The 16,197-nt window shown below is 46.6% G+C and overlaps 1 protein-coding gene across 3 annotated transcripts in view; it reads right to left on the minus strand.

Moving 5' to 3' along the window:
• Positions 1-14,528, minus strand: part of Gpr45 (G protein-coupled receptor 45) — a 59,806-nt gene extending 45,278 nt beyond the window's left edge. The window contains exons 1-2 of one of the 3 annotated variants that reach the window (XR_012911341.1): positions 14,124-14,487; positions 12,104-13,862 (exon numbers count right to left, since the gene is read on the minus strand). The gene's annotated coding sequence lies outside the window, so the exon portion shown is untranslated. Of the gene's footprint in view, positions 1-12,103; positions 13,863-14,123 lie in introns of those variants that run through there. The other 2 variants (XM_075980275.1, XM_075980274.1) reach the window with 2 other exon arrangements.
• Positions 14,529-16,197: the final 1,669 nt, after the last annotated feature.

Here is a 16,197-nt window from a genome sequence, read left to right on the forward strand (position 1 = left end):
GATATCTGGATGCCCAGTTGGGAAAATTCCTGCTTATTTTCTAGTTGTTTGGAATATAAATGGGTATCGGGTTATGTCAGATACTTTTTCTACATCAGGTGGCATGATAATGTGAATCTTCTTGAGTCTGTTGATGTGCTATATTACATTGATTGGTTTTAATAAATTGTACTAGCTTTGCAGACCTGAAATAATCTTTGGTCAATCATGATGCATGTATAACATTTTCATGTGATGTTGAATTCAGCATTTTACTTATTTTTGTGGTGTCTTCCTTGTATATTTTTTTACCTGTTTTTTTTAATTGGGTCAATAATGGCCTCATTAAAAATGGAAATATTATTTCCTATATTTTCTAGAAGTCATTGAGTAGAACTGGTGTCAATTTTACTTCAAAATTTCAGTAGCATTTTTTCAGTAAAACCATCTTGACTTCAGATTTCTCTTTTGATAGACTTTAAATTAGGAATTAATTATGAGAATTATAGAGCTCTTTGAAGGATCTATTTCATATTGGGGTTGTTCTAGTTGATCTCTCTTGTTGTGTGGAAACACTGCCCAGAAACAACCTGAGGAGTAAAGAGTTTATTTAGCTCACAGGTTACAGCCCAGTATTGGAGGAAGTTGGGGCAAAAACTCAAGCAGAAACAAGCAGGACTCATGGAGGAAGGCTGCTTCCTGGTTCAACCTTCACAGCTTGCTCAGTTTGCTGCCTTATAAAACCAGGGCCATGTATCCAGAGGTGGCACCGTTCACAGTGGGCAGGACTCTTTCACATCAATCATTAGTTAAGAAACACCTACAGGCCCACCTGATGGAGAAAACGTTGCAATCGAGGTTTCTTCTTCCCAGGTGGCTGCAGTTTGCTGCAGGTTGACAAAACCGAACCAGCTCGGGGAAGTTGTGGTGGCTTGTATGCTTCTTTTCTTGTTTCTTTTTGCGCAGGAACTTGCCTTTTTCATCTAGGTCTTTTTCTTGACTGAAGTAGCTCTTGGAATTCTCTTGTTAACCTCTTGGCATTTACAGGAGCTGTAGTATGTTGTTTCGCCTCGAGACTAACCATTTCTGCCCTTTCCTTGTCCGTATTATTGTTTGATTGGTTGGTTTCTTTTTATTGTTGTGTTCAAAGAATCAGCTATTTATTTCATTGTATTTCTCATATATTCTTTTTTTCCGTTTCCAAATGCCTGAAAGAAAACTGGGGAAGGACTTGACGAGATGCTTTGGCGGGTAAGTGCCCTAGTTAGCAAGGCTGATGGTCCAACTCCTGACAATCTGAGCTGAATCCTCAGAACCCACGTGGTAGAAGCAGAGAATTAACTTCTTTGAGTTGCCTTCTAATATCCACATGCATGTAGTGAGTCATTTGAGCGTGACTGTATATATATATATATACACACACACACACTAAATGTTAAAAAAAAATACAAGTGTCTAGAGAGATGGCTGAGTAGTTAAGAGTGTGCAGCGCTCCTGCAGGCACTAGAATTTGGCTCCAGCACTCACGTGGGGTGGCTCACCACCACCTGTAATTCCAACTACAGGGCAATCCAACACCTCTAGTCTCTTTAGATACTTTCCCTCTGGTAGGTATTCTCCCCTCAACACACATGCATGCATGCATGCACACATATACACATGCAACTCAAAAGAACCTTTAAAAATTCCATGTCTGTGTGCTGTGTGAGAGTATATGTATGCATGCTCACATGTGTGTGTGTGTGTGTGTGTGTGTGTGTGCTCTTGTGTATGTGTGTACCTTTGAAAGCCAGAGGCTGGTGTTGGTCATCTTTTTCAATCACATGCCACTTCCCGAGGCAACATTTCTCACTGAACCTGGAGCTTGCTGATTTGGCCCGTCTTGTCAGCCAGCTTGGTCCAGAGATCTTTAGTCTCTGCCTCCCAACAGTTGTATTACTCGTGGGCTTCCCCACTTCTGTGTTTCCACCTGGGTCCTGGGATCTGAACTCCAAACCTTACACTTGTGCTGAAACTGCTTTACCAACTGAGCCATCTTCCTAGCACCCCAAATTCACACATTTTTTATTGTAATTTTTTGCTGTTTTATTTTTTCTCCTTGCTTTGGCCTTTTCTTTAACACAATTTTTTTTCTCTAGTTTCTTGAGGTGAAGGTTTAGAACGTTGGCTTGAGAGATATCCATGTGCAAACTTCCCTTTCAGAATTGCCTTAGCTGTGTTCCATGAATTTTGATAGGCTGCATGTTCATTTTGATTCATCTTAATGTATTTTTACTTCCTCTGAGATAGTCTCTTTTATGCAGGAGTTGTTTTAAAATGTTAGGTTTGGCCTATAAGGGTTTGAATATTTTATGATCAACTTTCTAGTCTGGTTCCATTTTTATCAAAGAAATCCATTTAAACTTCCAGTCCTTTCAAGTTTGCCACGGTTAGTTCATCGCACAGATGTGGCAGAACTCCACTGATGTTCCCTGAGCTCGTGCAGGGTGTGTGTTCTGCTGCTGATGGAGAAGTTCACAAGAGTTGACAGGGTGATGTCACTCTGTCCTACATCTGTGTTTGTTTTCATAGAGTTATTTAATTTGATGCTGAGAGATAGTATTGAAGTCTCCAACCATGGTGACTACAGAGACGGCTTAGTTCTCAAGAGCATTCATGGCCTTGTGGAGGACCTCCGTTCCTATCACCCACCTTAGGCAGCTCACAAATGCCTGTAACTCAAGCTCCAGGGAGCCAATGTCCTCTTCCGGATTCCCTGAATACCTACACTTATGTGTACAAACTCATACACAAACACGCATATAGACCCTTAACATTTTTTTAAAAATTAAATATTTATAAAATCTCCAATTAGAGTTGTGGGTTTATCTGTTTCTCTATCGATTTCTGTTCAGACCTACCAGTTTTTGCATAGTATGCACTCTGTGTTTGGCATGTACACGTTTTCTTCGTGTGATGTCCCTCTCTGTTTCTGTCTTGTTTTGTCTAACCTGAGCTAACCTCTTTTGATATTAGCAATTGTAGCAATTTTTCCTTTTGGAATCAATATTAGCATGGCACAACTTTAGCACCATTGTTCTCTATATCATTATATCTGGAGTTGACTTCCTATAGGCATCATATAGGTAAATGATGTTTTAAAACCCACTCTGCCAATTGTCTTTTATTTAGTGTATTTAGACCACTTACATTTAATGTAATCACTGGTATTAGGACCGGAGTCCACCACTTTACCTTTCTCTTTTGTGTTCTCTCTCTCTCTCTCTCTCACTTCCTATGCATTCATTTTTTTTTCTTTTTTGTATGATGCTTTTTGTCAGCTGGTAAGAGGAACTTGACCATCAGAGACTTGCACCCCCCACCCATGCTGGTATCATGGCATCGTGTTATGACATCCATTCCTTTCTAATGAATGAAGCACTGTTCAGTGGCCCCATGGTGGCTGCTCTGCTAACACTGTATTGGTAGCATCTACACTAGGCAGAGGACACAGTGTTTTTTTTTTCTTTGCTGCCTACTATGTGGAAGAAGTCTTCACTCGAGATTGGTATTTGGATCTTCTAGCTCAATACGCTGCAGACCTCTGGGACCTATCTATGTTTGCAGGCATCAGAATAAGCCTCCCAAGGCTTTAGAGGCTGAAATTTAAGCCCTAGTGTGTTATTAGGAGGGTGAAGCTCCATTCATCCTTGATGCTTAGAGGTGGGGCCTGTGAAAGGTAATGAAGATTAGGATGAATCAACAGGGTGGAGCCTCAAGATTCCAATCCTTGCAGCTTCATAAAAGGCGGGAGAGAGGCAGACACACAGACCTATTCTCTGTACCATCTTCGGGCATTGGCAGGAGAAGACCATACTGTTCGTAGGTCCTTTAGCCCTCGCCAGAACTAGGTGTTATCTTACTCTCTGGCTAATACATCTTCTTCAAATTAGTTAAGAAACACTTTTGGTCTATAAAGATGTTCTGCCTTGTTCCCTCTTAGTGGCACAGCCCTACATTTGGTGACAACCGTTCCTATGGATCTTGAACACCAAATGCAGAGGAAGGGAAATTATGTCAGCACACGAAAGTGTGCTTGTCACTTTTGAGTGCTGTGTGAAGTGGGCACAGACCCTGCCCTGCCATTCAGTGATGATTTAAGAAATAAGGCTCATTCATTATTTCCGTCAAGTTTTGTTTTGTTCCTTCGTGAGTACAGGTCGGATATGTGGAACATGGGCAAAGGAAGCATGGGAAGAAAGCTCTTGGCTTTCTTGGGCTATGATCATCAATAAACTAGGGCAAAGGAGAACTGTAATCTAATGTACCATATTACTGTAATTAGAGCTTCATGCATACGGCTCTTTCCCGCCTTCCCTCTGAAATAATGAAACAGTTTAATATAAATAGTCATGACTTTCATCTCCATCATGTGGTGCTCAGTGATTGGGAAATTAGGCTAACAGTGAACACTTAATGAATTCAGAGCTCAGAATGGAAAAGGAAGGACACGGCCCAGGAAGCCAGCCTTGCCGAGCTGAGAAGCCCCATTCCACCAAAACGGAAACAGAGACCCAGAAGGGCCAAGTGACCTGGAGATGCCAGGCACATGGACCCAGCACTCAGAGCCCTCTTTCTTAATATTCTAGGAAGCTTTGCATATATTAAGCTGGCTGGACTAAACAATACCTAAAGTAGAGAAAAATAGGTTCTGTGAAGCTAAGATGTTGCTGGGCTTTTCTGTGCACGGTTACAGCACTTGAATGTCATTGGCAAAAAGCTTGAGTTTTTCTCTTTACTGAGGATTGAACCCAGAAAGGGCTCTACCACTGAGCTACATCCTCCAGCCCTAGAAATAGTTTGCATTGTATCCGTCTTGTACCTAGGATATATATATATATATATATATATATATATATATATATATATATATATATATAACAAAATAGCATCACAAGTAAGTATTTGGGTCACGCAGGTGGAGGTGGGGCACCTCAGAGTGCATCTGTGGCCAAAGCTTGATGTGAATGTCAAGCCAACCGCCCAATGGTATGGAAGGTCCCATTGTCATCGCTGACTCATAAAGAACCCAAGTTCCAGGCGAGTTAAACACAGAGAGAGCTGATACAGGAGACAAATGCACAAATAATCTCCATTTTGTGGATGAAGAAACTGAGGCACACAGGGGCAAATGACTCAATCTGAGTCAACTAGCATGTAAAATAGCCTCAAGTAGTCCCTGGTGCAGGCCCTTCCTCTTTTACCCATAAATCTGATTCCTCTAGTGCTCACAGCACTCCTTCCTGCCCCAGCCACCTGCTCTGGACAGCCTCCTGTAGGGAGTATTGTCACCTGTTTTAGATAGAAATGATTTGTCATCTTCCAAATAAAACCAGTCACGAGGCCCAGTGATGAAGACTTCCAGGTTATTACCGAGGTCTCCCAGAAGTCTCCGGAGCAGAGATGAAATTCTTCACATCCTGACTGTCTGTGGTTAGGAATTAGCACAAAAGTGAAGGATGCTCTCAGCAATATTAGCGTTTCAAAGATCACTTTGCATTCTAATTTTGTATCTCAGTCTTTTTTTTCCTTTTTTTTAAGTAAAAGGTTAAGTGGACATAGATGAAAAAATAATAATTTCGAACAGACTTCCTTATCTCTTTGGCTCCGTGTATCATATCAGACATCGCATAAATGCTTTTAAGAGATGTGGATAAACTAATCAGAAATGAATACAGCTACTGTCTTTCTGCAGACAGTTCCAAAGACTCAGGTTTACAGGGGTTGCATGAACTGCACCCAGAGAACCTCCGCTGGTTCTTTGCTAAAACGTCGCCTTTACATGTTTGATGTCCCTGATGCAAGCAGGTACCTTGTGAGCGCAACAGAGTGCCAGCTCAGCCACAGCTCACACTGATGTTGCAAGCATGCAACTCAGACTTGAGTAGGAGGCCCCCAAGCTTCTGCCAGGATCAACAGCAAGTGTGGGGGTTGGGGAGTGAGCGCTACACTTTCTTATGTGCTATTTGCTGGCAACTTACCAGTTCTGACCTTATTTCTACTCATTTGTCGATTCTTCCAAAGAATCAAGATGGAACTATTCAGAAGCTGTCAGCTCTGAGATACGGTGTACATTTTATTTAAACTTTCACCAATGAGTTCTCAGGGGGAAACTGGACTTATCAGAATGCCTGGGTTGGTTTTGGCTCTGTAGTCTTCTATTAGCCAGCTTTCTGTTAACTATGCCCAGAGCTTCCCAAATAGAAGAAATGTTTATATAACCCACAGTTCTGAAGTTTCAGCGGTATGGGGTTTGGGAATGATTGATTCTGGTGAGGAACTCAGATGGCATTACTAGGGCAGGAACATACAAAAGGGAGGAAGAGAGAAGAGAGAGGGAGAGAGAGAAAGAGAGAGAGAGAGAGAGAGAGAGAGAGAGAGCAAGCACAGGAGAGAGGGAGGGGAGAGAGGAGAGAAAGAGAGACAAATAGAAGAAATGTTTATATAACCCACAGTTCTGAAGTTTCAGCGGTATGGGGTTTGGGAATGATTGATTCTGGTGAGGAACTCAGATGGCATTACAAGGGTAGGGACATACAAAAGGGAGGAAGAGAGAAGAGAGAGGGAGAGAGAGAGAGAGAGAGAGAGAGAGAGAGAGAGAGAGAGCAAGCACAGGAGAGAGGGAGGGGAGAGAGGAGAGAAAGAGAGACAAATAGAAGAAATGTTTATATAACCCACAGTTCTGAAGTTTCAGCGGTATGGGGTTTGGGAATAATTGATTCTGGTGAGGAACTCAGATGGCATTACAAGGGTAGGGACATACAAAAGGGAGGAAGAGAGGAGAGCAGAGAGAGACAGAGAGAGAGACAGAGACACAGAGAGATATAAACAACACACAGGAGAGAGGGAGAGCGAGAGAGAGAGAGAGAGAGAGAGAGAGAGAGAGAGAGAGAGAGAGAGAGAGAGAGAGGCACCCATGGTAAACAGCTAGAGGGTAGGGATGAGCCAGTCTTGAAATCCTCCCTTAAGTCCCACTTTTTCAAGGTCCTACTACTTCCTAACATTCCCATACTGAATACCAAGTTTCTAACACATGAACCTTGTGACATAAGCCACATCTAAACCATAGTAAGTCTCAACTATATATAGTAAGTCTGTTTCATTTAGATGTGGCAACAGCAATGCCTACTGAACAGACTATGTGAGAACAGAATGCACCCGCGACAGCACCGTCCACGGCATCCAGATAAACAAGTTTGTCTCACGTCATCATCATTGCCAGCAGGTATCAAAAGAGGTGGATCCAATGAGAGACTGGCTAGTGTTGGGGCAGGAAAGCGAGTCACTGAGGATTTGCTCTCAACAGAGGACAACTTCAGATCACTTCTCCGCACCGCACTCTTAGAGACCTGAAGCTTAAGTTTCTGCAGAGTCCACCATTCATGGGCCCGCCACCTTTGCACTTCCTGCCAGGGCTAGCGCAATCTTACCTGCGCCATCAGTTATAAATCTCCCCTTGTGTCAAACTGAAGTTAATCCCGTGTGCATCTTCATATGGTCTTTATGAACGGCTCACAGGCCTGACACCCTGGGGATGAACTCACACACACTATTCATGCAGGAGTATTAAGCCAAGGACCACTGCCTGCTGCAGACAGGAGTTTTGTTTCGTTGTTTGTCCTCAGAAAGAGGTCTACCAATGTCTCGTACGTACACAGAAATGACCGGGACGTTCCCTGGAAGAGCAGGAGTGTAGTCGTGACCAATAGCGGCAACCACAAACCATAATTCACTATCTAAGCACATTCAACACGGATTCCTAGAGCACTTCACAGTTCTGACACACGCAGGGTCATTAGTGTGGTCCCGACCACAGATGGAGCAGCGAGCATGGTGGACCATACGTCCCTCTTCCATAAAGAGCTTGAGACAGCAGAGAATTCCCAGGAGAGCACAGCGGTATATGATGCTCAGCATTTACACAATTTCCATCTTCACTGGGCCCTGCTCAGGGGAAATCTTTTTTTTTTCCTAAAGAAAATCAGCAGAACTATCACACCATCTTTTTATTCGTCTGTCCTTCTGCCTACCCATCCGTTAGCTGATCCATCCTCTCACCCATCCATCCTTGAGCCATCCGTCTATCCGTTCATGCACCTATCCCTTTTACCTGCCCTTGTATCTCCACAGCTGAAGACGTAAGTCATAAACAATGCCACACCAGTTTGGAATTATGATTAATAGGGTGGTATTTATTTAAAGGGGAAAAAACTTATAGATCACTGTCAGCCCTCTGCGCAACCAGGAAGGAAGTCTAGTTGCCGGCGGAGCAGGAAGTGAAGAGAGCGAGGAGAGGGAAGTGGCCGCTTTTTTAAAGGGAGAGAGACCACGCCCCAATGGGCTGGTATCTCAGCGGTGATAGGCTGGAGGAGTGGGAGGACCTCCCGTAACACACAGCCATTCACTTATCCACTCGTCCGACCATCCAACCATCTATCAGCGCGCGCGTGTGTGTGTGCATGTGTGTGTGTCCCTGGGAACTTGCACACACACGTGCAGGGCTGAGAACTTCACTGATGGCAGGGAAGCACGAACTCTGCCACTGAGCTATATCACCAGGGGGGCATATCCATTTTTTAATCTGCCCCCAATCCACACAATCCACCCATCAATTCATTCACCCATCCACCCGCCCACCTTCCTAATCCATCCATCCGCTCGCTATCTGAATGCTTTCTCTACACCCAAAGTCCTAGGCCCTTCCCACCAGACTTTATCCTCACAAACAGCGAGGTCTTCATTTGGGACAGAAATACGAGTGAAGCCTCCGCCAGTCTCCGCCACCTACCATGGTTTTCCCCTGACCACATCAAAATAACGCAATATGCTCTAATTTTTTTTTTGACAACTGAAATAACAAACTTGGGAAGCTGACAACCAGAGGATAAGAAAAATAAGAAAAACAAAATCACCTTGTCCCTAAGAGCTCTTCCCTTCCTGAATCCGTCACAAGTACAGTGACTGCAATTGTGTAATTGGAGCACTTGAGACAAAGAGGACACACACTCCCAGGCGCTCCACAAGAACAAGTTCAAATACTCAGAAGTCCATTCCCCAATACAGTTCTGCAGCTTTTTGGAGATGCTAATTCAAGCGCCTAGCAGTTCGGAGCTGAGATCCACTTATCCGCAGGATAGAGCTGTCTCGGATTTCAGAGCTGAAGAGTCGATGCTTGTGGGTGCTTTAGGATCTCGAGTCCCCGCAAAGGGAAGGGCTTCAGTAGGTCAGCAAAATCTCCAAAACTGGAGTAGACAGAACTCAAATCGGTTGTCAAGCAGTATACAAAGGAGAAGGAAAGAAACCCAAACAGGCCAAAGAAATTTTGGCATTTTCAATTTTGAAATTTTCAAGTGAAAATCAAACTTGAACAGTTCTTTCCTCCGAGTGCTCCTCGGACCTCACTCTGGCTCCCGCTGCTCCTGAGCTGCCATCTCCATGAGCCCCCGCTTCCCTTGGAGGCCCTGACTCACACTCGAACCCCGTCGTTCCAGAGCTGTATCTCCTCCCTGGCTGCCCCTCAAGTGACAGAGCGTGCTGGCAGAGAATATGTTCAATCATTATGTGTTTCAGAGGACTTCCTAGTAGATACCATTTCCAAATGCCCCACGTGCTAACTAGCAAGCGAAGCCACACACATTGACAAAGGGATGTGTCGAAGCCAGATGGGATGGCTTCTGCTCAACTTTCTTGAGGGATGGGGGCAAGAGGGCTCACTCTGAGTTCATGGCCAGTCTGGGTTACACAGCGATTTCCAGGCCAGCCTAGGTTACAGAGTGAGACTCTGTCTCAAAAAAAAAAGAGATAAGCCAGGTGTGGTGGTGTACACCTTTAATCTCAGCACTCGGGAGGCTGAGGTGGGAGGTAGATCTCTGAGTTTGGCGTCAGTATGATCTATGTAGTGAGTTTCAGGTTAGCCAAGGATACATAGTGAGAACCTGTCTCAAAAAACAAACAACAACAAAGTGAAGAGCAGCATCAGGGGAAGAGAAGCTGAACGTGCCCTTCTAAAGTGTAGTTATATGGGAGGGAGACATTCTAATGTTGTATAGCACCGAGGAGTAGATCTGCTCCCAAAAGCCCCCTGCTCCATGTTCATGAAGAACCAGAGGCACGCAACAGAAAGAAATGGCAAGGAAATGGAGATACTAAGTTGATCACCCTCAACGCATCACTGCATACTACAGGTGGCATGACTTAACGCACGGCCCGCCCTTCAGGTGTAATTGCTGCTGTCAATCAAAAAGGAACGCATTTTTACAAAGCCCAAAGTATCATGTAAACGAGGTTCTTCCTTCCTATCTCCAGTGGTTTTCATCATGCATTTTCCAAGAGTCAGCCATGAATTTCCCCTGTCAAACATGAGGTTGTGCTAATCCTCCCTTCTAACCTCAAATCCGTCACCACCACCCAGGGAGCTGTCCTATCCCTAAAGCTGGACGCCCAAGCATCCACCCATCCACACCTCCTTATCTGGGAATGATTGATCAGCCAGCCAGCTCCTCAGCTGTCTCCTTGCCACGTCCCAGCCCCTGGAGCAATGCTGCAAGCCGCCAAGGGCAGACCTTTGAGCGTGTACTTGACGCCGCCAAACCCCAGCTATCTCTAATGACTTCAGTCCTCTGTCTCTCTGCTCTTCTGAGCCAATGACTTCAGACAGGCCCTCCACATACAGAACGCCTTCCCTTTTCCTTCTGTGTTAGAGCTGGTCAATACTCACGTCTCTGTTTCCAGCTGAAAAGCTCACAGCTCCTTGGGAGCCTCCCATTTCCGCCTCTAAACAGAACTCCATTACAATCTGCCTCCTTTCCAGTCCTACACCCCGAATCTGGTGGGCACTGCCCACACGTTATTGGTTCTCCATTCTGGCCCTAACAAGGCCCATATCTATACAACATTGGACGCAGGCCGGGCGGTGGTGGTGCACGCCTTAAATCCCAGCACTCGGGGGCAGAGGCAGGCGGATCTCTGGGAGTTCAAGGCCAGCCTGGTATATAAGAGCTAGTTCCGGGACGGGCACCAAAGCTACAGAGAAACCCTGTCTCAAAAAACCAAAAAAAAAAAAAAAAAAAACAAAAAACATTGGACGCAGGGCCAGCACCCTTAGTGAGCCAAGTAGATTTAATGGAATAAATTTTTAAAACATTTAGAGATTACTTTAAAAGAACTGTTTTTCTGTATTGTTTAAAAGCCAAGAAGTGACTATAATCTGAAGGCGTCCTGACTAAGAAGGGTCACAAGGCAGGATGTGCATCAAGTGGCACGTGATGGATGGAAATACTTCAGAAAAGAGGAGAACGTGGCGCTGTAGCTCAGTGGAAAGAGTGTATGCTCAGCTCACACCAGGTCTGGGGATCAAGTCCCAGTACTCCAAACTCCAAAACAAAACAAACACATTGTTTTTAATTTGTAGCCTATTTCTTGAGTGGGGATATAAAAACTCACACAAGCTAAAAACATCTACCACATTCTCTACAAGAGAACTCCACGGTGGCCCTCTGCGGATGGAATGTTCGGGTGCTCCCTGGACTCACAGCTTGAACACTATCCCTCAATGCACTTGGACTCCTAGGCTGTGATTAATGAGTAAGAGTTCATGCTAAGGAATGGAACGGCTACCCTTGTAAGATGCCAGAGGGAGCTTCCTAGGCTCCTGTGTCACCGAAGGACTAACTAAAGGGACCATCTACGAATCAGAGACACTAACCTGGGGTCTTGACTGTACTGCCAGTGGGTAAATGCCTGTTGTTCATAAAGTAGTTTGTCACAGGTATTTAGTTGTAGCAGCAGCAAAGACTAAAACACAGGCAAAGACATGACGGCCCATTAAGATGCTAATTCTTCCCCCAAAGAGTGGAATTTACGACACAGTAGGGTAGCTCTGTAAGTTTCTACTCTGAAACACGCCTGTGTATGCCTGACTATGCCTCACTTAAATTTGGGACTTGAAACACTTTGTAGACAAGAACAACCTTTCTCCACAAAATTACTACTTTGAAACCCCATTTCATAAACTGCGGAGGTCTGAGTCCATGAGGCACAATTACACTTCAAGATCGGAGGTATTTCCAGCTACGCCAGTGACACGTACAGCTCAGCTAGATCTTTATTATTGTTATTATTATTTTATGTCGTAAAATTATTTCTCTTTTTGATGAGTTAAAAGTCTGTCCATGGACAGTTTCACACACGTACACAAAGCATGCTGACTGCTCTTGCCCCTACATTTTTAACAGCGCCATTTTCCCTACTTGGTACAAAATACAGGGTGAACCACATCATGAGGGCCACCCTCACAGACTTAGGGCTACCTCTTCTGAGGACAGGCTACTGTTGTAGCCTGAATCAAGGATATGTCAAGGCCACTAAGGAGAAGATATTTCCTCCTGGAATAGAGTCGGCTCTACCCCTGGCCTTGGATGGAGACCAAAGATTCCAAGCTAGCCAGAACACAAAAGTTAATCCAGCCAGGCCTGTTGGTCACTTAACCAAAGAGATCAGCCCTCGGGAAGGCAGATTTGCTTTAAAGCATGCCAAAGACATGGGAGGAATAAATATTTCTTCTTGAGATAATGGACTTGTCCTTACCAGAAACTCCTGGCTGCGTGGTCCTGCTATGATATCTGCTCAGTTTTCTCAATTACTTGGAAAAACCTAACTTTTGCTTTTCCCTTCTTTTTTATCTTTTTCCTTCTTTCAGAGTCTTCCCAAAAGCCTGAGGATGCTGCCCTGAACACACTGGACTCCCTCACACCCCTTTTCTGAAGCTGTCCCTGAGTCCCACTTCTGTTGTATAGGAGAGCCGTCTCTACCTCTTCTCCATCCTCTTCCTGGAAGCTGCTGAGATTTACACCTTGCTTGCCCTGGAGTTCAAATAAAATAAAACTCAAATAAAATTGTCCTCGAGTTTCCTTCTTGGTTCATTCTTGCATGTTTTTATTAACAAGATGAAGAATCTTAAAAAGGAATCCCTATTGACCCCTTACCATGTGGCAACCCAAGTGGAGTTTCCCTAAAATTCCAACAACAAGAAGGGAAATAAAGAATGGGCTTAGGATCTTACTGTGTCTTCAAAAGAAGGCAGGTGCCCAGGCCCGCTCTAGGAATGTTTGTCCCCACTATTCTGTGCTGAGCTGGCAAAAGACAGTTTTGAAACCCAGTAATTAAGACATTCTTCCGGTGGGGTGAGAAGCACCCGGGGGTACACGCTATGCATCCAAAATAATGAGCCTCACCAGAGATCCAGCACTAACGGCGGACTGAGACTGCCCTTAGCAAGCTGAAGTGGTTTTCCTACAAAATACCTGATTTTGCTTCTTTTTTGGAATAGTTTGGTCAAAGTTTCATTTCTTTAAGTTTTCATTTGCCATTAATACTTTGACACTTAGAGATAAGAGATGAAGTTTTAAACCCCAAATCTCTGGTTTGATGAAGACATAACTATGGTGTCTCTTTGGTCATTAACAAGTAAGACATGTCTCTGTCCCTTCTAGCACCAGGATTAAACCTTAGTGGCTACGCAGAGGCGGCATCGCAGGCCCCTTTCCCTGACGGGAAAACCGAGGCAGCCCAGTGGCCTGTTGGATAAACATCCCACAGCAGCCGCGCTCACTCGCGATCATTCTGTCCAAGTATTACCCGATGCAAAGGAAATGGTCTGACAAAGTTGGCGGTGCGCGGGGAGATGAGATGGGGGGATGAGGCGGGGTGGTGGGATGGGCGACGACCAGTGATGGTGGTGGTGATGGTGATGGTGGTGACAGTGGTGGCGGTGACGCTGGGCCGGCTCTTCTCCCGTTTTTCCATGACTGACAGTCCTCGCAGCCTCCGCCGTCCCCGCGTGGCCTCTGCCCGGAGAAACAGGATTTGCACCCAAGTCGCACGTTCGCTAGCGCGAGGCTGCGGCGCCCCACGAGCCGGCCACGCGCCCCTCTGAGCTCCCGCGCCGGCTCCGCCCGAGCATCGCAGCCTTGGTTCCTCCGGCCCGGCCTCCCATCACTTACTACCCCTCCTCCCCACCAGCCCTCTCTTCACCCCCGCGGCAGCGCCCGCGCCAGGGCCCGCCCAGCCGAGCCCCCCACGACCCGGTCCCGTCCCCCATCACTTACACTGCGCTGGGCCCGGCGCGTCCGGAGGCCCGAGACAAAGGCTGAGCGGCCCGGGTGCCGCCGGCTGCTCCCCTAGCCGCGGTTGCCGGGGACCAGGAGGAGGATGGGGAGGATGGAGAGGATGGAGAGGAGGAGGGACGGGGAGCAAGAGGAGGCAGCAAGGGAGCGCGGGGGAGGGGCCCGTGGTGTCCGCCACCCACCGCAGCAGCCCCAACCTTAGCCCTCCTTCCGGGCCGCCACCCTCCGGGGGTACAGACCTCCCCCCAGGGACCAGGGTACCGCCCCCCTGGGGGCGGGGTGGGAGGAAGAGGAAGGGAAGGAGGAAGGCGGTGAGTGCGCCTGTGTGTTCCTCCTCAATCGTGATCGTCTCCACCCACCCCCGCGTCCGCCAGCAACCCCAGGAACATGCTAGACTCCCCGCCAGCCGCCTGGCTCCCAACGGCCCCGCCTCCCTCGGTGCCGGCACACCTCTGCCCCAGACCAGCCAGCCCACCCACCTCCACCGGCAAACAGACCTGAAGGTTAAGTGGCAGAAGGTGCTGGCGACAGCCATCTGAGAGGTGACAGCGGGGTCTGAGCCCTTTGTGACCCTCCTCTTGTGGCACGTCTTCTGCTCTAGCACTACCCCTAGTACCTATGGGGACAGCCAAGGTTGGGGAGTTGGGCAGGTGAGATCTGCCGGGCATGAGTCTTCCATAGGCATCTTGCTATAAAAAGTAACTCCGTGGCTTGGCTCAGTCTTTTGTGTCTTGGTGAAAAGATTTTTTTTTTCACATTTTAGAAACTTTGTATTGTTATTTTTTTTTTTCAGTCAAAGGAGGAGAATAGTGTAAAAAGCCATCTTCAGCCTCAAGAGACGCCAGAATTTTCCCGTCCACTTCACTCAAAAAAAGCACAATGGCTACGTCAGTTTCCATCCCATAGTGTCATCTTAACTAATGCTATTTTCAGAGCATCCTGGATCCCCAGGCCTGTGCTAAACGCTTCACCTGTGCCGCTTGGCTTGGGGAAAGAAACCAAACAATTTGTTTCCGAGTTGGTAGTGGGAAGGCTCTTGATATGCCTTCCATGAGCTAAGCAACACTGACCCACCAAGGGCCAAGCTGCTGTGGCTCTGTTCTAGACTCTGCCAAATGTGACTGAAGCCATCCCTGGTGGGGCGGGGGGAGACGGGACGGGTCGACAAGCAGAATGTTGGCTTAAATACCAAGGGCTTCGGTTCAGTCCTTAGCCTTAGGAACCCAAGTGCAGGCAGGTTATAAGCCTCAGAGGTAGTTGGAGTCTGAGGGTGGGGCCTGGCATCCTCCAAGAGAATCCAATTTCCTGCAGTGATTTGGTTGGTGTCCTGGAGTCCACACACAGCATGAGATTAATGCTGAAGCACCCAGCCTTGGTCTGCGTTTAAGTTTCATGTGTTTGAGTTGAAGAATTGGTTCCTGCCTATTCCTTAATTGGTGCAGCATTCTAAGGAGAGACTCAGGCCATGCTGAGGGTACCCAGCCAGCCTCTCTGTGTGTCTTATCCCTCCCAGTGGCAGAGCAGAGGGGTGTCTTTGGTGACTGATTCAGGGAGGAGTTGGGTAGACAGGTCAAGATGACTATGGTCTCAGCCTGTCTGGCTTTCAGCCCTTCACCCCTTCTCAGGGGTGTGCCCTTGGGCAAATGACTTGGCCACTCTGTGCCTTATTTTCTCAATGGGAAAAACTGGGAGTGTGGATGGAGTCTGTCTGATGGAGCTGCGGGAGGCATTTCTGCATGTAGAGTACTTGGCCTAGAAAGGTTGAGAAGGCACTGTATGCCCTTAGCCTACCTTAAGGGAAAAGTAGAATGACTGAAGCCCAGAGAGATTGCTGTTCCAAAGGATTTGTGGCTTTGTTTTCCGAGGATGGAAGGGGCCCAGCCCTAGCTGGTTTGCAGAATTAGCCGAATGTACAGAAAGCAGAATGACTCTTCTCTTCGCAGAGGCCTGCGGAGCTTCACACAGGTACTTACGGGCCGGCACATCTGAAGAACCCTCTGGATCTGGCTCTCCTAGTCACATGACTCCAGGACACAGCCTTTGAAGGCTGGAAGGA

The sequence above is a fragment of the Microtus pennsylvanicus genome, chromosome 7 (genome assembly GCF_037038515.1).
Source record: "Microtus pennsylvanicus isolate mMicPen1 chromosome 7, mMicPen1.hap1, whole genome shotgun sequence".
NCBI lineage: Eukaryota > Metazoa > Chordata > Mammalia > Rodentia > Cricetidae > Microtus > Microtus pennsylvanicus.